This window comes from Heptranchias perlo, chromosome 31, assembly GCF_035084215.1.
Source record: "Heptranchias perlo isolate sHepPer1 chromosome 31, sHepPer1.hap1, whole genome shotgun sequence".
NCBI classification, from domain to species: Eukaryota; Metazoa; Chordata; class Chondrichthyes; order Hexanchiformes; family Hexanchidae; genus Heptranchias; species Heptranchias perlo.
This window is the reverse complement of record NC_090355.1, coordinates 36,706,713-36,728,923: the sequence shown is the minus strand read 5'-3', so window position 1 is coordinate 36,728,923 and position 22,211 is coordinate 36,706,713. Positions and strand designations below refer to the sequence as shown.

Here is a 22,211-nt window from a genome sequence, read left to right as displayed (position 1 = left end):
CCTTTCGGGCTCTGTGTGAGGCTCAGTTACTCCACTGACTCATCACATTTGTTGCACACAATCCTTTCCAACTGTCCCGATTCTGAACTCATGAATCTGCTCTAATTGTTCCCTGTGATGTGCCAGATAGACTGAGCCAGAAGAGTACTTCAGAGAGCAGTTACTGACCCTCCTTTCATCAAAAGTTATTTACGCAAAGCCACCCTGAAGATTGGCTGGATTGAACCCAGCTGACACACTGAACGCCTGCAGTCTCAGTGTGATTAATGAACCTGGGACCAGCCCAGCTGCAATGGGATCTTTGCTGCCTGACTGTTGGACATCAGCCACCTCAACAGTCCATGTCCTGTTGGAACAGACACCAGAACTTTATCCAATGTCTGGCTCTCATTAGAAAACTGTCCTTGGTCCAGATTCCAACTGGCTGGATTGACGGCCCCTGAAATATGACAGAATTCAACGGAAGGTTCAGTGTGGTCAAAGTTCAAGTAACTGGACAGGGTGAAGTGAAATATGGGGATTGCCTCTGAATATTCAGGAGCCCTGCCCCCATCCATCCCATCCCACAAACTAAACATTACATGACTGAGGACAGGCGGGTCCCTTTCACACTCCTCCCAGATCCACTGCATCATCACAGGCTCCATTTGAACCCTGGATTGTCCAGAATATCACAATACACACAAGGCAGTAGAATCTCAAACAGATCACTTACTCACTGTCAGAATGTTTAGATAGTAGTTTTTGTACCTTTACTCAGAATGGCACAGCTAAAGTGGTGGTGAGCACTTTTAACGGTTCAAATTAGCGACGAGAATTTTATTCACACTCAGTAAAAGACTAAGGAAAGAAAGATCTTGCATTTATATAGCGCCTTTCGCAACCTCAGGATCTCTCAAAGCTCTTTACAACCAATTAAGTACTTTTTGAAGTGTAGCCGCTGTTCTAATGTAGGAAACTAAGTCACACTAAGTGTAAATTACACACTCTGACATCAGTGCAGGGCACTGTGACCCATCTCGTCCCACTGCTTCCAATAATCCATTACAAACTGTCCATGAGTTTCCCTTTAGGCTCTCAACACAAAGCCAAATAGAGAACATCATTTAAACAGTAATACAATTCAAACCTTTCAAAAGGAGCGAGCACTCCAAATAAAGACTAAATAAATGGAAGTGTGTTACGGGACTGTAATACAGATGGGCAGGTGGGTGTTACTAGGCTGTAATACAGATGAGCGGGGGATGTTACTGGGCTGTAATACAGATGGGCAGGTGGGTGTTACTAGGCTGTAATACAGATGGGCAGGAGGATGTTAGTGAGCTGTAATACAGATGGGCAGGAGGATGTTACTGGGCTGTAATACAGATGGGCAGGAGGATGTTACTGGGCTGTAATACAGATGGGCAGGAGGATGTTACTGGGCTGTAATACAGATGGGCAGGAGGATGTTACTGGGCTGTAATACAGATGGGCAGGAGGATGTTACTGGGCTGTAATACAGATGGGCAGGAGGATGTTAGTGAGCTGTAATACAGATGGGCAGGAGGATGTTACTGGGCTGTAATACAGATGGGCAGGAGGATGTTACTGGGCTGTAATACAGATGGGCAGGAGGATGTTACTGGGCTGTAATACAGATGGGCAGGAGGATGTTACTGGGCTGTAATACAGATGGGCAGGAGGATGTTAGTGAGCTGTAATACAGATGGGCAGGAGGATGTTAGTGAGCTGTAATACAGATGGGCAGGAGGATGTTACTGGGCTGTAATACAGATGGGCAGGAGGATGTTAGTGAGCTGTAATACAGATGGGCAGGAGGATGTTACTGGGCTGTAATACAGATGGGCAGGAGGATGTTAGTGAGCTGTAATACAGATGGGCAGGAGGATGTTACTGGGCTGTAATACAGATGGGCAGGAGAATGTTAGTGAGCTGTAATACAGATGGGCAGGAGGATGTTAGTGAGCTGTAATACAGATGGGCAGGAGGATGTTACTGGGCTGTAATACAGATGGGCAGGAGAATGTTAGTGGGCTGTTAATGCAATTAAGGAATATCATAACCTAGAATCATAGAATGAAACAGCACAGAAGGGGGCCATTCGGCCCATCGTGCCTGTGCCGACTCTTTGAAAGAGCGATCCAATTAGTCCCACTCCCCATAGCCCTGCAAATTTTTCCCCTTCAAGTATCTATCCAAATCCCTTTTGAAAGTTATTATTAAATCTGCTTCCACCGTCCTCACAGACAGCGCATTCCGGATCAGAACAACTCGCTGCGTAAAAAAATTCTCTTCATCGCCCCTCTGGCTCTTTTGTCGATCACCTTCAATCCGTGTCCTCTGGTCACCGACCCTCCTGCCACTGGAAACAGTTTCTCCTTATTTACTCTATCAAAACCTGTCATGATTTTGAGCACCTCGATCAAATCTCCCCTTAACCTTCTCTGCTCTAAGGAGACCAATCCCAGCTTCTCCAGTCTCTCCACATAACTGAATCTCCTCTGCACCCTCTCCAAGGCCTTCACATCCTTCCTAATGTATGGTGCCCAGAATTGGACACAATACTCCAGCTGGGGCCTAACCAGTGTTTAATAAAGGTTCAGCATAACTTTCTTGCTCTTGCACTCTATGCTTCGGTTTATAAAGCCAAGGATCCCGTATGCTGTTTTTTTAAAAAACAACCTTCTCAACTTGTCCTGCCACCTTCAAAGATTAGTGTATGTGAACCCCCAGGTCTCTCTGTTCCTGCACCCCCTTTAATATTGTACCATTTAGTTTATTTTGCCTCTCCTCATTCTTCCTACCAAAATGCATCACTTCACACTTCTCTGCGTTAAATTTCATCTGCCATGTGTCTGCCCATTTCACTAGTCTGTCTCTGTCCTCCTGAAGTCTGTTACTATCCCTCTCACTGTTTACTACATTTCCGAGTTTCGTGTCATCTGCAAACTTTGAAATTATACCCTGTATACCCGAGTCAAGGTCATTAATATATTATCAAAAAGAGCAATGGTCCCGACACCAACCCCTGCGGGACACCACTGTAAACTTCCCTCCAGTCTGAAAAACACCCGTTCACCACCACTCTCTGCTTTCTGTCCCTCAACCAATTTTGTATCCACACAGCCACTGTCCCTTTAATCCCATGGGCTTATATTGCTAATCTGAAAGGGTTAAATTGATAAACAATGGAATTTATCAGACGGGATTGACGGTTACAAGGTTGTTTAAAAAGGGAGCGAGGGATAGACCGAGTAATTACAGGCCAGTCAGTCTAACCTCGGTGGTGGGCAAATTATTGGAATCAATTCTGAGGGACAGGATAAACCGTCACTTAGAAAGGCACGGACTAATCAAGGACAGTCAGCATGGATTTGTTAAGGGAAGGTCATGTCTGACTAACTTACTTGATTTTTTAGGAGGTAACAAGGAGGGTCGATAAGGGTAATGCGTTTGATGTAGTCCACATGGATTTTAGCAAGGCTTTTGACAAGGTCCCACATGGCAGACTGGTCAAAAAAGTAAAAGCCCATGGGATCCAAGGGAAAGTGGCAAATTGGATCCAAAATTGGCTCAGTGGCAGGAAACAAAGGGTAATGGTTGACGGGTGTTTTTGCGACTGGAAGGCTGTTTCCAGTGGGGTTCCACAAGGCTCAGTACTAAGTCCCTTGCTTTTTGTGGTATATATTAATGATTTGGACTTAAATGTAGGGGGCATGATTAAGAAGTTTGTAGATGATACAAAAATTGGTCATGTGGTTGATAGTGAGGAGGAAAGCTGTAGACTGCAGGAAGATATCAATGGACTGGTCAGGTGGGCAGAAAAGTGGCAAATGGAATTCAATCCGGAGAAGTGTGAGGTAATGCATTTGGGGAGAGCAAACAAGGCAAGGGAATACACAATAAATGGGAGGATACTGAGAGGTGTAGAGGAAGTGAGGGACCTTGGAGTGCATGCCCACAGATCCCTGAAGGTAGCAGGACAGGTAGATAAGGTGGTTAAGGCTGGATATGGAATACTTTCCTTTATTAGCTGAGGCATAGAATAAAAGAGCAGGGAGGTTATGCTGGAACTGTGTAAAACACTGGTTAGGCCACAGCTTGAGTACTGGGTACAGTTCTGGTCACCACATTACAGGAAGGATGTAATTGCACTAGAGAGGGTGCAGAGGAGATTTACGAGGATGTTGCCAGGATGGAGAATTTTAGCTTTGATGACAGATTGGATAGGCTGGGGTTGTTTTCCTTGGAACAGAGGAGGCTGAGGGGTGATGTGATTGAGGTGTATAAAATTATGAGGGGCCGAGATAGAGTGGATAGGAAGGACCTATTTCCCATAGCGGAGGGGTCAATAACCGGGGGCATAGATTTAAAGTAATTGGGAGAAGGATTAGAGGGGAGCTGAGGAAAAAAATTTTCACCCAGAGGGTGGTGGGGGTCTGGAACTCACTGCCTAAGAGGGTGGGAGAGGCAGAAACCCTCAACTCATTTAAAAAGTACCTGGACGTGTACCTGAAGTGCCGTAACCCACAGGGCTACGGACCAAGGGCTGGAAAGTGGGATTAGGCTGGGTGGCTCATTTTCGGCCCTCCCGTCACCCCCTCGCCCTCCCGTCGCCCACACCCCGCCCACGCCCCCCCTCTCCCCGCCCCGCCCACGCCCCCGCGCTCTCCCCGCCCACACCCCCGCGCTCTCCCCCGCCCACACCCCCGCGCTCTCCCCCGCCCACACCCCCGCGCTCTCCCCCGCCCACACCCCCGCGCTCTCCCCCGCCCACACCCCCGCGCTCTCCCCGCCCACACCCCCGCGCTCTCCCCCGCCCACACCCCCGCGCTCTCCCCCGCCCACACCCCCGCGTTCTCCCCCGCCCACACCCCCGCCCCCTCCCCGCCCACACCCCCGCCCCCTCCCCGCCCACACCCCCGCACTCTCCCCCACCCACACCCCCGCACTCTCCCCCACCCACACCCCCGCACTCTCCCCCACCCACACTCCAACTCTGGGGCCCTTCACTTGCTTTCAATTGGAATTCTACAAAATACAGGATGTGACACCAGGCCTTTAGCCCATTTCCCTCTGACCATCGCTGCCGGTGTGTGAGGCACGAGCTCAGTGCTGTGTCCGCAGGCTCACTCAGAGACCTGCCCTTTTGAAGGCTGCCTGAACCCGGAGGAAAGCAACGTTGTGCTTTACTGCGTCAGGCACAGATCGCTCCTGGGACACAGTTGCTCAGGAACATCAAGAGTTCTAATTAAATTTAAAAATCACAGGAGTCCAGGGTAGAATATGGGATTGGGCAAGAAGCTGGTTAAAAATAAGGAAGAGAGAACACTTGTAGCAGGTATAATATCAGCCCCAGAGCTTCAGGTTCAGAAAATCACACTGTCCTGATATAGTCAGTTTAAATCATTGAATAACTGAGAGCTGATTGGCTAAAGGGGAGAGGCTGGACCGGTGGTGTTAATGGAGACGGGAGGCGCTGGAAGCTATTTGCAGCCCTTCAATATAGAAAATGTCCCCGGGTGTTGCACAATTAGCCCCCACCCCACAGTCCATCCCCCTCCTCCCCCCCCCCACAGTCTATCCCCCTCCTCCATCCCCCCCCACAGTCTATCCCCCTCCCCCCCCACAGTCCATCCCCCTCCTCCCCCCCCCCACAGTCCATCCCCCTCCTCCATCCCCCCCCACAGTCCATCCCCCTCCTCCATCCCCCCCCACAGTCTATCCCCCTCCTCCCCCCCCCCACAGTCCATCCCCCTCCTCCATCCCCCCCCACAGTCTATCCCCCTCCCCCCCCACAGTCTATCCCCCTCCCCCCCCACAGTCTATCCCCCTCCCCCCCCACAGTCCATCCCCCTCCCCCCCCCACAGTCCATCCCCCTCCCCCCCCCACAGTCCATCCCCCTCCTCCCCCCACAGTCCATCCCCCTCCTCCCACCCCCCCCCACAGTCCATCCCCCTCCTCCCACCCCCCCCCACAGTCCATCCCCCTCCTCCCACCCCCCCCCCACAGTCCATCCCCCTCCTCCCACCCCCCCCCCACAGTCCATCCCCCTCCTCCCACCCCCCCCCCACAGTCCATCCCCCTCCTCCCACCCCCCCCCACAGTCCATCCCCCTCCTCCCACCCCCCCCCACAGTCCATCCCCCCCCCCCCACAGTCTATCCCCCTCCCCCCCCCCACAGTCTACCATTGGTGGTAGAGGCAGGGACCCTCAACTCTTTTAAAAAGTACCTGGACCTGCACCTAAAGTGCTGTAAGCTGCGGGGCTACAGACCGGGTGCTGGAAGGTGGGATTAGAATGGGCACCTGGTTGTTCTTCGAGCCAGCGCGGACACGATGGGCCGAATGGCCCCCTTCTGTGCTGTATCTTTTCTATGGTTCTATCCCCTTCCCCCCCCACCCCACCTCAGTCTGTTGCCTCAATCACCTTTTTGCAAATCACTCAAACAGGCCCCGAAATTTCCCCGTGATATGAGGAAGGAATTTGCTTTGTATTTTTGTGGCTAAAAGGTGGTGATAATTTTGCGATGTGATCTGATGGAGATGAGTCACAGCTTTAGCGTGAGCTCTGCATCAGGTATCTGTGTGTCTGTCAATGATAAATTGATGTGGAGATGCCGGTGATGGACTGGGGTGGACAAATGTAAGGGATCTTACAACACCAGGTTATAGTCCAACAGCTTTATTTAAAATCACAAGCTTTCGGATGCTTCCTCCTTCATCACCTGACAAAGGAGGAAGCCTCCGAAAGCTTGTGATTTCAAATAAAACTGTTAGACTATAATCTGGTGTTGTAAGACTCCTTACAAATGATAAATTGACACAATCACTTGGTATTTGCCCCGACACTGAGTCACAGCCTCACCCCAGTAGGTTGCTGCACAAAAGGAACCACAGAGCAGCATTCCAGGCTTCCCAGAGAGCCAGTGTTGTAACCGGCCTCCTGCACTGACACTGTGGGAAGGAGCACATCACAGTTTTGAATGAGCTCGAGTTTATGGAGGGTGGAAGATGGGAGGCCGGCCAGGAGAGCATCGAAATAGTCGAGTCTGGAGGTAACAAAGGCATGGATGAGGGTTTCAGCAGCAGATGAGCTGAGGCGGGGTGGAGACGGGCGATGTTACGGAGGTGGAAGTAGGCGGTCTCGGTGATGGAGCGGATACGGGGTCAGAAGCTCAACTCAGCGTCAAATAGGACGCCAAGGTTGTGAACGGTCTGGTTCAGCCTCAGACAGTGGCCAGGGAGAGGGATGGAGTCGGTGGCCAGGGAACGGAGTTTGTGGCGGGGACCAAAGACAATGGCTTCAGTCTTCCCAATATTTAATTGGAAGAAATCTCTGCTCACCAAGTACTGGATGTCGGACAAGCAATGTCACAAGTCAGAGACGGTGGAGGGGTCGAGGGCGGTGGTGGTGAGGTAGAGCTGGGTGTCGTCAGCGTACATGTGGAATCTGACGTTGTGTTTTCGGATGATGTTGCCGAGGGGCAGTGCGAGTTAGTTGATCTCGGTCGGGAGAGAGCATCAGGGGCTGCACTCCGCCTCAGTGACCCCTGGACTCGGGACTCAAAAATCAACCAGGGTTCCTGCTCTGATCATTACCCAGTGACACCAGCTGGAGAGTGTGTTTGGACGTCTGGTACGTGAGTGTAGAGGTTCGGTCAGTGGACAATTTGAAAATTTGAAGTCAGTTTTCAAAAAACTAAAACTGTCGTAATGCCGGAAAAACCATCTGGGTCACTAATATCCCTTCGGGAAGGAAACCTGCCGTCCTCACCCGGTCTGGGCCTATTTCTGACTACAGTCCCCACACCAACATGGTTGACTCTTTAACTGCCTGAAGTGGCCCAGCGAGCCCCTCAGTTGCCTTAAATCGCTAACTGGCCCACCACCACCTTCTCAGGGCAATAAATGCCGGCCTGGCCAGTGGCTACTGGATTAGTGAAGTGGACATGAACAAGCAACCAATCCCAGGCCACTCCATACAGCACAGAAAGTAACTCAGAACAGGCAGGAAAATGAACAGAAACATCAGTTTATTTCAGTTAGTTACAATTGGTTAAATCATTTTCTTGTATCTCATTTCCACCCGATGCACACAAAATGGCGAATGATTCTGAAACATTCCCAGTGACTCCTGTAACTGTCCCGATGATCAGCTCACCTCTCCTCAATATCCAATCCCAATAAAAACGGCCTGCCTCTCACTGACTAACTGCGAGCTCCAATATCGGGGCGTGCAGCCCACAGAAAGAGTAGCCTTGGATTTCCCCTCCCCGCTCCCCAGCGACAACAAGCTCTCCCCCGCCCCCCCCCCCAGCGACAACAAGCTCTCCCCCGCCCCCCCCCCCCAGCGACAACAAGCTCTCCCCCCTGCCCGGGTGACAGGAAACGCTCCCAACTCCTCCACCACCCACCCCACCGGCGACAGACGACTCTCTGCCTCTCCCCCAGGGACACCACGACTCATTACAGTAAATCTCTTACACAATTTAAATACAAGTCTAGTTATAATTAGTTACGGGGAAGCAGAGGGACACTACCTGCGGAAGCAGGCGAGCTACTCAAGGGAGGAGTGCAGCACAGATTCACCAGAATGATACCAGGGCTAAAAGGGTTAAATTCCGAGGACAGGTTGCACAGACTGGGCTTGTATTCCCTCGAGTGTCGAAGATTAAGGGGTGATCTAATCGAGGTGTTTAAGATGATTAAAGGATTTGATAGGGTCGATAGAGAGAAACTATTTCCTCTGGTGGGGGGAGTCCAGAACAAGGGGGCAGAACCTTAAAATTAGAGCCAGGCCGTTCAGGGGTGATGTCAGGAAGCACTTCATCACACAAAGGGGAGTGGGAATCTGGAACTCTCTCCCCCAAAAAGCTGCTGAGGCTGGGGGTCAATTGGAAATGTCAAAACTGAGGTTGATGGATTTTTGTTGGGTGAGGGGATTAGGGGTTACGTAGATGGAGTTAAGATACAGATCTGCCCTGGGGGAGGGGGTGGGGTGACAGGATTCTGACACCAGCCCTGAACGATGAATTGTTACAAACACTGACATTTAACTGAAAGAAAATCATCAGCCCTGCCAAGGAATTAATTCCGGTTGACATCGATTATAAGGGAATTTGAATGTAATTACAAGCAACAGTCAGAGAAAACAATGAGCAGGAAGCAGATTAAACAGAGAAGGACAGGAATTCCCCTCGGTGAACAGGTACAGCACAAGCATGGAGATATAATGTGTGTGTAAACACATCACCCATTGGGGCACTGAGCCAGACAGGGGAGCAAGATCCCCGACTGCACCCCTGGTCTGATCTCAGCTTGGGATCACTGGGGCTCAGGGTGGTGATTTGGGTTGGGGGGAGAAGGCTTGTTTGGGGAATGGTACCCCAAGTCCAGTGCCCACTGCAGAGCAGAGAATTCTTTAGTGATTTATTTATTTTCATGTTATTCTCACGCTGCTGGACAGAGAGCTTCCTGTACACACCGCCCCCCACCCCCAGTAAACAGCGGCCCCCACATCCTGCACCTGCTCCCCGCCACGTTACAGCTCGCCGACTCTGCAGACACGTCACCACAGCAGGCTGCCCAATTCCCTTCCACGGCGGGGATTTTCACATCATTAAGCAGTGGGTCTGTGCTAATTTATACATCACTCTGCCACTTCCGCTCAAGATGGAAACCAAAATCAATGGTTAAATGCCCTTGGCCGGTATCGCACTGAACCGTCCCAGGCCAGTGCCGGGTTAACTGATCTCAGGCATTAGAGGAGGGGAAAGGTCGCAGGGCAAGAACTAACCCAGTGACCCCTGGGATAGGATCAGAAAAATCAGCCAGGGTTCCTGCTCCTGATCACTGCCCAATGACACCTGTGGGGGTGGGGGAGAGATGGACATCGGGGGAGGTTGGGTACAAGCTTGGCTGGGATGCTCCTCATGGTAAAATATAGTGCTGACATTCACTGTCTGGACTCGTAAACAGTCGCAAAGGGAGGGACGAGGGGGGCGCGGGGAGGGACGAGGGGGGCGCGGGGAGGGACGAGGGGGGCGCGGGGAGGGACGAGGGGGGCGCGGGGAGGGACGGGAGAGACACAGACAGAGGGAAAGCAAAGGAGAGAGAGGGGGAGAAGGCAGATAGAGAGGAATGTCCTTGGAACAGAGACGGTTGAGAGGAGATTTGATAGAGATATTCAAAATCATGAAGGGTCCAGACAGAGTAGATAGAGAGAAACTGTCCCCATTGGTGGAAGGGTAAAGAACCAGAGGACATAGATTTAAGGTGATTGGCAAAAGAACCAAAGGCGACATGAGGAAAATCTTTTTTACATAGCGAGTGGTTAGGATCTGGAATGCACTGCCCGAGGGGGTGGTGGAGGCAGATTCAATCATGGCCTTCAAAAGGGAACTGGATAAATACTTGAAAGGAAACAATTGGCAGGATTATGGGGCAAGGGCGGGGGAGTGGGACTAGCTGGATTGCTCTTGCAGAGAGCTGGCACGGACTCGATGGGCTGAATGGCCTCCTTCCGTGCTGTAACCTTTCTATGATGAGTGTTAATTGTATTCAGGGGTGTGTATCAATTGGGAACTCTCTGGTATCCTTTTATTGGAGAGCTGATCCAGGGTTTGGGGAGGGTGTGAAGTGGATCTCTGTGAATGGAGGCTTGGAAGCAACTGAAGACCAGGCTGTAGTCGTCTATCCCTCACCACTGGACGGTCCCATTTAGAACAAGGAGGGGGGGATTAGAGCAGTTGCTGTTTGGTGGAAAGGGAGAGAACAGTTCAAGCTGCCCTGGCCCAGGGTAGGGTGGGTGGGGAGGAGAGAATCTGATGAGGATTCTTATTATAAATATAAAAACAACACAAGCAAGTCCGATGGTGCAGTACATTGTCTGAGCTCTTCAAAGCACAGAGCTTTACAGTACAGGAGGCCGCCATTCGGATCATTGTGTTAAGACTAATCCCACTGCCCCGCTCTCTCCCCATGTCTCTGTATCTTCCTCTGCTCAATATGTTCATCTTTTCCCTTAAAAGATGCAATGGTCTGGGTCTCAACCACTCCTTGAGGTGAAGTATTCCCTGTTCCAACATTCCATGTGTGAAGAAATTTCTCCGAATCCCACTCCTCGCTCTCACTGAAGGTAATACTGAGCGTGTTGTTGTTTTAAGCTGCGTTTGCTCTCCACCCGCATTCCGCATTGCTCGGGATAAGCTGAGTGTCCCGGGCAACGGGCTCCCGCGCCGAGCGTCCCCGGGCAACGGGCTCCCGCGCCGAGCGTCCCCGGGCAACGGGCTCCCGCGCCGAGCGTCCCCGGGCAACGGGCTCCCGCGCCGAGCGTCCCCGGGCAACGGGCTCCCGCGCCGAGCGTCCCCGGGCAACGGGCTCCCGCGCCGAGCGTCCCCGGGCAACGGGCTCCCGCGCCGAGCGTCCCCGGGCAACGGGCTCCCGCGCCGAGCGTCCCCGGGCAACGGGCTCCCGCGCCGAGCGTCCCCGGGCAACGGGCTCCCGCGCCGAGCGTCCCCGGGCAACGGGCTCCCGCGCCGAGCGTCCCCGGGCAACGGGCTTCACCGTGCGATCTGACGCTTTGTTATAAACACTGCACCCCCAGACAGCAGACAGCTGTTACACAGAACACGGGTCTAATGCTTACTCCCCGACAATCCCCCGCGATTCCTCGCGCCCCCCCCCACCCCGCCCCTCATGATCCCTGACGCCCGCCCCCGACGATCCCCAGCTCCCCGAACCCTGCCCCCGACGATCCCCCGCGATCCCCGATCCCTGCCCCCGACGATCCCCCGCGATCCCCGATCCCTGCCCCCGACGATCCCCCGCGATCCCCGATCCCTGCCCCCGACGATCCCCCCGCGATCCCCGATCCCTGCCCCCGACGATCCCCCGCGATCCCCGATCCCTGCCCCCGACGATCCCCCGCGATCCCCGACAATCCCCTGCACTTCCGGATCCCTGCCCCCCACAATCCCCCCGCTCCGATACCCCGCAATTCCCTGCCCCCGACAATCCCCTGCTCTCCGACCTCCGCCCCTGACAATCCCCCGTCCCCCGACAATCCCCCGCGGTCCCCGACAATCCCCCGCGGTCCCCGACAATCCCCCACCCCCCGCGGTCCCCGACAATCTGCTGCCCGACAGGATTTTGACCAGTGACGATGGAGGAACGGCCGATATATTTCCAAGTCGGGATGGTGTGTGACTTGGAGGGGAACGTGCAGGTGGTGTTGTTCCCATGTGCCTGCTGCTCTTGTCCTTCTAGGTGGTAGAGGTCACGAGTTTGGGAGGTGCTGTCGGAGACCATCCCGACTTGGAAATATATCACCGTTCCTTCATTGTCGCTGGGTCAAAATCCTGGAACTCCCTTCCTAACAGCACTGTGGGAGAACCGTCACCACACGGACTGCAGCGGTTCAAGAAGGCGGCTCACCACCACCTTCTCAAGGGCAATTAGGGATGGGCAATAAATACTAGTCTTGCCAGCGACGCCCACATCCCGAGAACAAATAATAAATGGCGGGACGCTGACATAACTTCGAGACAGCTCAAAACACGTCCTCCCCAACCAGCCACAATATCTAATCAGGTGTACGGTTTGCATCAAGTCCCCAAAACTGGCAGTGGGAAGTCAGAGCAGAAATCTGGCGTCAGGCCCAGGGTCCAGTGCGAGATCGGGGCAATAGTTGACAATGAACAATGTAACGCCCAGACTGGGAGAGATAAGAAAGGTTCGGGGCGAGAGGTTGAGTGAGGTCCGACTTCAGCCCATAATCCAGGCCGACACTCCCAGTGCAGTACCGAGGGAGCGCCGCACTGTCGGAGGGTCAGTACCGAGGGAGCGCCGCACTGTCGGAGGGTCAGTACCGAGGGAGCGCCGCACTGTCGGAGGGTCAGTACCGAGGGAGCGCCGCACTGTCGGAGGGTCAGTACCGAGGGAGCGCCGCACTGTCGGAGGGTCAGTACCGAGGGAGCGCCGCACTGTCGGAGGGTCAGTACCGAGGGAGCGCCGCACTGTCGGAGGGTCAGTACCGAGGGAGCGCCGCACTGTCGGAGGGTCAGTACCGAGGGAGCGCCGCACTGTCGGAGGGTCAGTACCGAGGGAGCGCCGCACTGTCGGAGGGTCAGTACCGAGGGAGCGCCGCACTGTCGGAGGGTCAGTACCGAGGGAGCGCCGCACTGTCGGAGGGTCAGTACCGAGGGAGCGCCGCACTGTCGGAGGGTCAGTACCGAGGGAGCGCCGCACTGTCGGAAGTGCCATCGTTCGAATGAGACGTTAAACTGAGGCCCCATCTGCCTCTCAGGTAGACAGCAAAGATCCCATGGCCACTATTCAAAGCAGAGCAGGGGGAGTTCTCCCTGGTGTCCTGGACCAATATTTATCCCTCAATCAACATCATTAAAACAAATTATCTGGTCAGTTATCTCATTGCTGTTTGTGGGATCTTGCTGTGCGCAAACTGGCTACCGTTTTTCCTACATTATAACAGTGACTACACTCTGAAAGAAGTACTTCTTTGGCTTTGGGACGTCCTGAGGTCATGAAAGGCGCGAAATAAGTGGACGTCTTTCTTTCTGTTTGCCTGTTGATGTCGGGGAGACGATCCGCAGTGAGATATTCCCGGTCACCTGTGTACAGTCAGCCAACAGATGGTCACAGCTGCTACTGAGCAATGCCACTGGCCATAGTAACATAAGCGGTCACTATCAGCACCTCTGATTGATCACTGGACAGGATCAATACTGGGCTGGAAGTGAAGATTTGGAGCGAAGCCTGGAGATATTCAGTCACCAACAGGGACTCCACATCCTGCACTCAGTCAAAGTTCATTGTTTCTCGAAGGACAGAAAATGTTTTCAATTAAACCCCGCTGCAGTTAGATTATTACATTAGCCTCAGAGTTAAAGCATCGACACCTCCTGCCAGCTGCAATTGCCTCCTCACTGGGATCTGCGCGGCCTCTCAGTCTCTCCATTAAAGGACTCGCCTTTCCCCACCCCTGCAGGACAGCTGACAGACACTCTGGGATCCAGCAACTCACTGCCAGTCTCACAGGAACTGGGAATGGATTTATGTGGCCCGACAGTGGGGAGACCTCTTTAATGGACTGACCGTCCACCAGAGAGAGACAGAGAGAGCCAGAGCCACACACACACACACACACACACACACACACACACTCCCACCGGCTGTGACTCGAGAAGCCCCTCCTGCTGACCCCACCCCCCCCGGACCCCAAACCAAACCCCCAACCGCTACAGAAGCAGCTGTCAGCTCCTGCCATAATCCTTCACTTTCATCACCGCGAGGTGCTCCCTGTTTCATAAACTCTGCACAGAGTGTTGTGGACAGGACAGGCTTTTAATGGATGAGCTGCAACCATTGACTGGTCTGTAAAAGAGTGATTCCCATCCACACCTGGTCACAACACAACACAGACATTACACCACACACTCACTGTGCTCACTCTGTCGCACACTCACTGTGCTCACTCTGTCGCACACACCGCACACTCACTGTGCTCACTCTGTCGCACACACCGCACACTCACTGTGCTCACTCTGTCGCACACACCGCACACTCACTGTGCTCACTCTGTCGCACACACCGCACACTCACTGTGCTCACTCTGTCGCACACACCGCACACTCACTGTGCTCACTCTGTCGCACACACCGCACACTCACTGTGCTCACTCTGTCGCACACACCGCACACTCACTGTGCTCACTCTGTCGCACACTACCGCACACTCACTGTGCTCACTCTGTCGCACACACCGCACACTCACTGTGCTCACTCTGTCGCACACTCACTGTGCTCACTCTGTCGCCACACACCGCACACTGTGCTCACTCTGTCGCACACACCACACACATTGTTTCCACTTGTCGGCGAGTCCTGAACAAGGGGGCAGAATTATAAGATGGTCACTCACAGATCAAATAAATAGTTTAGGGGGAATTTCTTTACATAGAAAATAGGAGCAGGAGTAGGCCATTCGGCCCTTCGAGCCTGCTCCGCCATTCAATATGATCGTGGCTGATCCACTATCTCAATACCATATTCCCGCTCTCTCCCCAAACCCCTTGATGCCTTTTGTGTCTAGAAATCTATCCAGCTCCTTCTTAAATATATTCAGTGACTTGGCCTCCACAGCCTTCTGTGGTAGAGAATTCCACAGGTTCACCACCCTCTGAGTGAAGGAATTTCTCCTCATCTCAGTCCTAAATGTCCTACCCCGTATCCTGAGACTGTGACCCCTCGTTCTAGACCCCCAGCCAGGGGAAACATCCTCCCTGCATGCTGTCTGTCTAGTCCTGTCAGAATTTTATATGTTTCAATGAGATTACAGAGAGCGGTGGGAATGAGGAACTCACTGCCATGTAGAGAGCAGATCAACGGAGAGGCGTCGAAGGCCAGAACCCCAGCCCAGGGAGGCCCAGTCTCTCTCACTGCCGGAGAGCATTGATGTATTTAAGGGGAGGCTTAATATGTACAGGAGGGAGAAGGGAACAGAGGGATTGGGAGCAGGCTGGGGAGAGGTCTTTAGAGTGGGAGGAGGCCTGTTTTGGGTATAAACACCGGCAGAGACCAGTTGGGCTGAGCAGCCTATTTTTGTGCTGTGGATCCTGTATGACTGTTGTGGGCAGCATTTACCAGTGTGAAAAAGACCCATTCTACACGCTGAAACTCTCAATGATTGATAATCTATTGGAAGAGAACGAACACCAAACGCCCACCCATCTGTTACCCAGAACACACATCACTCGTGGCTGCAGTTAATTTTCTGCCTTCTAGCGGTTGTTACCTGTGAAATTCTGTGTTCTTCGAGCAGGTCAGAATCTGTTCAACCGAGCAGCAACGACCCTGACAGTGCGTCACAACACATTTTACAGCTGCTAATATTTAGCTTCAGTCACAGGACTGAATAAAACATTACAAAGTCATGTCCACTCCCATTACAGAGAACCTGGGACACGCACACTGATTAAACACCAGCTCAAGCTGCACAGGCATCTCCCTTAAAGTCACACTACAATCGGAGAGGCTGCAAGAGCATTCACAGCCCACCCCGGCTGTGACCAACAGTCCCACCCCACCCGTAGATGCCGATTCCTGTGGGCGCGCGATTTACAATTAGCACCAGACCCGTCCCCCCCTCCCCCCGGGGGCCTCACCCACAGAACGCTCTTCATGCTCAATTCGATGGCCTGAAGGCAGTGCGGCCAATCCTGTCCACGAGAGAGGTCCACAGAGGCAAGGATCAATGGAGAGGCATCGAAGGCCAGAACCCCAGCCCAGGGAGGCCCAGTCTCTCCCACTGAGCCCTACCAAGCAAGAAGGTCCCTGTCCTGACCCTGGTGAGGCTGCTGATCTCATTGGATCGGCCGTGATTCAGCCTCGCCCTATTCCAATACCCTGCTGACACTCACAGGGCTCACGTGCACAATGGCCACTGTGGGTCTGGTGACTGTCGGACCGAACCCCAGCCAGACTCGGGGGGGCGGGGTGCGGGGGCGGAGGGGGGGGGGGCGGGGGGGCAGTGCGGGGCGGGGTGGGGGGTGGGGGGCGGACGGGGGGCGGACGGGCAGGGGGCGGAGGGGGGGGGGCGGGGGGGCAGGGGGGCGGGGGGGCGGAGGGGGGCAGGGGGGGCGGGGGGCGGGGGGGCAGGGGGCGGGGGGGCAGGGGGGGCGGAGGGCAGAGGGCGGAGGGGGGAAGAAAATTCGATGTGAAGAACTAACAGCTCCAGCAATCAAATCACGGAGCAGGGAGATGTCTGGTTTACTCTCCGCACCCTCTCCGACACATCAGCTCCCTACCTGGGATGTGGGCTTCCTGGTGCCTCGGTGAGTTTACCCAGGGCACAGGCTGATCCCGCAGGACGGGAAGGGCCCAGGATTGAGCCTGTCTGTGCTGCGTGAACTGATGCCGGTCGGGGCAGTCGGTGGATCCTTGCACAGCAGGTAAATACAGCAGGGGATGGAAACTAATACAGTCCCACACCGGGCGGTGATCTCCCGCTCCGTGTCTCTCGGTCCCACACCGGGCGGTGATCTCCCGCTCCGTGTCTCCCGGTCCCACACCCGGGCGGTGATCTCCCGCTCCGTGTCTCCCGGTCCCACACCGGGCGGTGATCTCCCGCTCCGTGTCTCCCGGTCCCACACCGGGCGGTGATCTCCCGCTCCGTGTCTCCCGGTCCCACACCGGGCGGTGATCTCCCGCTCCGTGTCTCTCGGTCCCACACCGGGCGGTGATCTCCCGCTCCGTGTCTCTCGGTCCCACACCGGGCGGTGATCTCCCGCTCCGTGTCTCTCGGTCCCACACCGGGCAGTGATCTCCCGCTCCGTGTCTCTCAGTCCCACACCGGGCGGTGATCTCCCGCTCCGTGTCTCCCGGGTCCCACACCGGGCGGTGATCTCCCGCTCCGTGTCTCTCAGTCCCACACCGGGCGGTGATCTCCCGCTCCGTGTCTCTCGGTTCCACACCGGGCGGTGATCTCCCGCTCCGTGTCTCTCGGTTCCACACCGGGCGGTGATCTCCCGCTCCGTGTCTCCCGGTCCCACACCGGGCGGTGATCTCCCGCTCCGTGTCTCTCAGTCCCACACCGGGCGGTGCATTTATTTGGTATTGCTATGGTTTTGGTTCTGAATCTTCAAATAGAAGTCCAGCTGTCTGATATTTTCCGAGAAAAAGGAAGAGACAGCAGCTGGGGATGGGGATGGGGATGGGGGTGGGGGCAATAACTGAACCAGCATCGACCACTGAACATGGGGTCCCCTCTCACCCTGAAGCAGCAGGGAGCTCGAACTGACCCTAACTGAGCAGGACTCCCGCAGGGACTCTGGTCCAGACAACGTGCCCTCTCCCCGGTGGTACAGGTTCTATCGACTCCAGTATCTCACTGCTCATCCTGTGCAAGACCCGACATTGAGCAACAGTGGGCTATTCGACTAATTGCGGCATCATAGCCGGAGCCCATCCCCGTCCCAAGGGCTCTGAGCCCAAAGAGCTCATTTTAATCAATGGGATTTTCCAGCGCTTCGTTGGTCTATTCACATCTTGCCAAACCTCGCCCATCGGCACAACGATTAAAGGCACGGGGCCACCATGTTAAAGGGGCGGTGCTCTCTGGGCAATGAGAGAGGGCCGAGTCTGAGTCGCACTTTGATTCAGCTTCAGTCTAATAAAAACAAGTTTTGTTTAATTCATTCTTGGGACGTGGGCGTCGCTGGCGAGGCCGGCATTTATTGCCCATCCCTAATTGCCCTTGAGAAGGTGGTGGTGAGCCGCCTTCTTGAACCGCTGCAGTCCGTGTGGTGAAGGTTCTCCCACAGTGCCGTTAGGAAGGGAGTTCCAGGATTTTGACCCAATGACGATGAAGGAACGGCGATATATTTCCAAGTCGGGATGGTGTGTGACTTGGAGGGGAACGTGCAGGTGGTGTTGTTCCCATGTGCCTGCTGCTCTTGTCCTTCTAGGTGGTAGAGGTCGTGGGTTTGGGAGGTGCTGTCGAAGAAGCCTTGGCGAGTTGCTGCAGTGCATCCTGTGGATGGTACACACTGCAGCCACTGTGCGCCGGTGGTGAAGGGAGTGAATGTTTAGGGTGGTGGATGGGGTGCCAATCAAGCGGGCTGCTTTGTCCTGGATGGTGTCGAGCTTCTTGAGTGTTGTTGGAGCTGCACTCATCCAGGCAAGTGGAGAGTATTCCATCACACTCCTGACTTGTGCCTTGTAGATGGTGGAAAGGCTTTGGGGAGTCAGGAGGTGAGTCACTCGCCGCAGAATACCCAGCCTCTGACCTGCTCTTGTAGCCACAGTAGTTATGTGGCTGGTCCAGTTAAATTTCTGGTCAATGGTGACCCCCAGGATATTGATTGTGGGGGAATTCGGCGATGGTAATGCCGTTGAACGTCAAGGGGAGGTGGTTAGACTCTCTCTTGTTGGAGATGGTCATTGCCTGGCACTTGTCTGGTGCGAATGTTACTTGCCACTTATCAGCCCAAGCCTGGATGTTGTCCCGGTCTTGCTGCATGCGGGCTCGGACTGCTTCATTATCTGAGGGGTTGTGAATGGAACTGAACACTGTGCAATCATCAGCGAACATCCCCATTTCTGACCTTATGATGGAGGGAAGGTCATTGATGAAGCAGCTGAAGATGGTTGGGCCGAGGACACTGCCCTGAGGAACTCCTGCAGCAATGTCCTGGGGCTGAGATGATTGGCCTCCAATGACCACTACCATCTTCCTTTGTGCTAGGTATGACTCCAGCCACTGGAAGTTTTCCCCCTGATTCCCATTGACTTCAATTTTACTTGGGCTCCTTGGTGCCACACTCAGTCAAATGCTGCCTTGATGTCAAGGGCGGTCATCTCACCTCACCTCTGGAATTCAGCTCTTTTGTCCATGTTTGGACCAAGGCTGTAATGAGGTCTGGAGCCGAGTGGTCCTGGTGGAACCCAGACTGAACATCGGTGAGCAGGTTATTGGTGAGTAAGTGCCACTTGATAGCACTGTCGACGACACCTTCCATCACTTTGCTGATGATTGAGAGTAGACTGATGGGGCGGTAATTGGCCGGATTGGATTTGTCCTGCTTTTTGTGGACAGGACATACCTGGGCAATTTTCCACATTGTCGGGTAGATGCCAGTGTTGTAGCTGTACTGGAACAGCTTGGCTAGAGGCGCAGCTAGTTCTGGAGCACAAGTCTTCAGCACTACAGCCGGGATGTTGTCGGGGCCCATAGCCTTTGCTGTATCCAGTGCACTCAGCCGTTTCTTGATATCACGTGGAGTGAATCGAATTGGCTGAAGACTGGCTTCTGTGATGGTGGGGATATCGGGAGGAGGCCGAGATGGATCATCCACTCGGCACTTCTGGCTGAAGATGGTTGCAAACGCTTCAGCCTTATTTTTTGCACTCACGTGCTGGACTCCGCCATCATTGAGGATGGAGATGTTTGCAGAACCTCCTCCTCCCGTTAGTTGTTTAATTGTCCACCACCATTCACAACTGGATGTGGCAGGACTGCAGAGCTTTGGTCTGTTCCATTGGTTGTGGAATCGCTTCGCTCTGCCAATAGCATGTTGCTTCCACTGTTTAGCATTCATGTAGTCCTGAGTTGTAGCTTCACCAGGTTGGCACCTCATTTTTAGGTACGCCTGGTGCTGCTCCTGGCATGCTCTTCTACACTCCTCATTGAACCAGGGTTGATCCCCTGGCTTGTTGGTAATGGTAGAGTGAGGAATATGCCGGGCCATGAGGTTACAGATTGTGCTGGAATACAATTCTGCTGCTGCTGATGGCCCACAGTGCCTCATGGATGCCCAGTTTTGAGCTGCTAGATTTGTTCTGAATCTATCCCATTTAGCACGGTGGTAGTGCCACACAACATGTTGGATGGGGTCCTAAGTGCGAAGATGGGACTTCATCTCCACGAGGACTGTGCGGTGGTCACTCCTACCAATACTGTCATGGACAGATGCATCTGCAACAGGTCGATTGGTGAGGACGAGGTCAAGTTTTTCCCTCGTGTTGGTTCTCTCACCACCCTCCGCAGACCCAGTCTGACAACTATGTCCTTCAGGACTCGGCCAGCTCGGTCAGTAGTGGTGCTACCGAGCCACTCTTGGTGACGGACATTGAAGTCCCCCACCCAGAGTACATTCTGTGCCCTTGCTACCCTCAGTGCTTCCTCCAAGTAGTGTTCAACATGGAGGAGGACTGATTCATCAGCTGAGGGAGGACAGTAGGTGGTAATCAGCAGGAGGTTTCTTTGCCCATGTTTGACCTGATGCCATGAGATTTCATGGGGTCCAGAGTCAATGTTGAGGACTCCCAGGGCCACTCCATCCTGACTGTATATCACTGTACCGCCATCTCTGGTGGGTCTGTCCTGCCGGTGGGACAGGACATACCCAGGGATGGTGATGGAAGAGTCTGGGACGTTGGCTGAAAGGTATGATTCTGTGAGTATGGCTATGTCAGGCTGTTGCTTGACTCGTCTGTGGGACAGCTCTCCCAATTTTAGCACAAGTCCCCAGATGTTAGTGAGGAGGACTTTGCAGGGTCGACTGGGCTTAGTTTGCCTTAGTCGTGTCTGGAGCCCAGTGGTCCGATGCCGGGTGGTCTGACTGGTTTTATTCTTGTGACTTTTTGTAGCGAGATTGTACAACTGAGTGTCTTGCTAGGCCATTTCAGAGGGCGATTAAGAATCAACCACATTGCTGTGGGTCTGGAGTCACATTTCGGCCAGACCGGGTAAGGGCGGCAGGTTTCCTTCGCTAAACCGGATGGGTTTTTACGACAATCCGGTAGTTTCACGGTCACCATTCTTGATACTCGCTTTTTATTCCAGATTTTATTTAATTAACTGAATTTAAATTCCCCAGCTGCCGTGGCAGGATTTGAGATTTGAACTCATGACTCCGGATTATTATTGCAGGCCTCTGGATTATTAGTCCAGTAACATAACCACTGGACTACCGTACCCTGCATTTCAAATCATCGTCATTGGTTCCCGGGGTACGTACCCCATTTATAACTATTGTGCCTTGTCCTGCAGGAGCCCAGAGTCCCAGGAGAAGGCCCCTTCTCACTGGGCCACTCGCCATTGGCAAAATTCTGACATACAACTATCGGCAATCAATGATTGAGGGGGGGGGGGATCAGAGAGCAACAGCTCACGCACCGGACCCTCCCCTCACGCACCGGACCCTCCCCTCACGCACCGGACCCTCCCCTCACGCACCGGACCCTCCCCTCACGCACCGGACCCTCCCCTCACGCACCGGACCCTCCCCTCACGCACCGGACCCTCCCCTCACGCACCGGACCCTCCCCTCACGCACCGGACCCTCCCCTCACAAGCTCCCGTTACAGACTGCCCACCCTCCGACACTCACATTTCCCATCCAACAGCACAATTTCTCCCTCCCTCTCCAAATCTCTCTCTCTCTCCCCGACCCTCCCCCCTCCCTCTCCCACTCCCCCCTCCTTCTCTCCCCCACCCTCTCCCCCCCCTCCCCCCTCTCCCCCTCCAATTACCAAAGGAAGCAGTTAATTTGCTGACGAGATCAGGGGATCAAAGCTCAGTGAAACCGTGTGAGGCGTCAGCATCCCGCGGGAGGACGTGAGGAAGACAAGAAGAGATTACACGCAAAACATAGATTCCAAATATCAACGAGGAGCTCCAGCCAA

At 54.0% G+C, this 22,211-nt stretch overlaps 1 protein-coding gene across 1 annotated transcript in view; it reads right to left on the bottom strand.

Annotated features, from left to right (window-relative positions):
* The window catches only part of LOC137300361 (guanine nucleotide exchange factor VAV2-like), a 106,828-nt gene that overhangs the window by 41,180 nt on the left and 43,437 nt on the right, over positions 1-22,211 (bottom strand). The gene's annotated exons all lie outside the window — the stretch shown is intronic.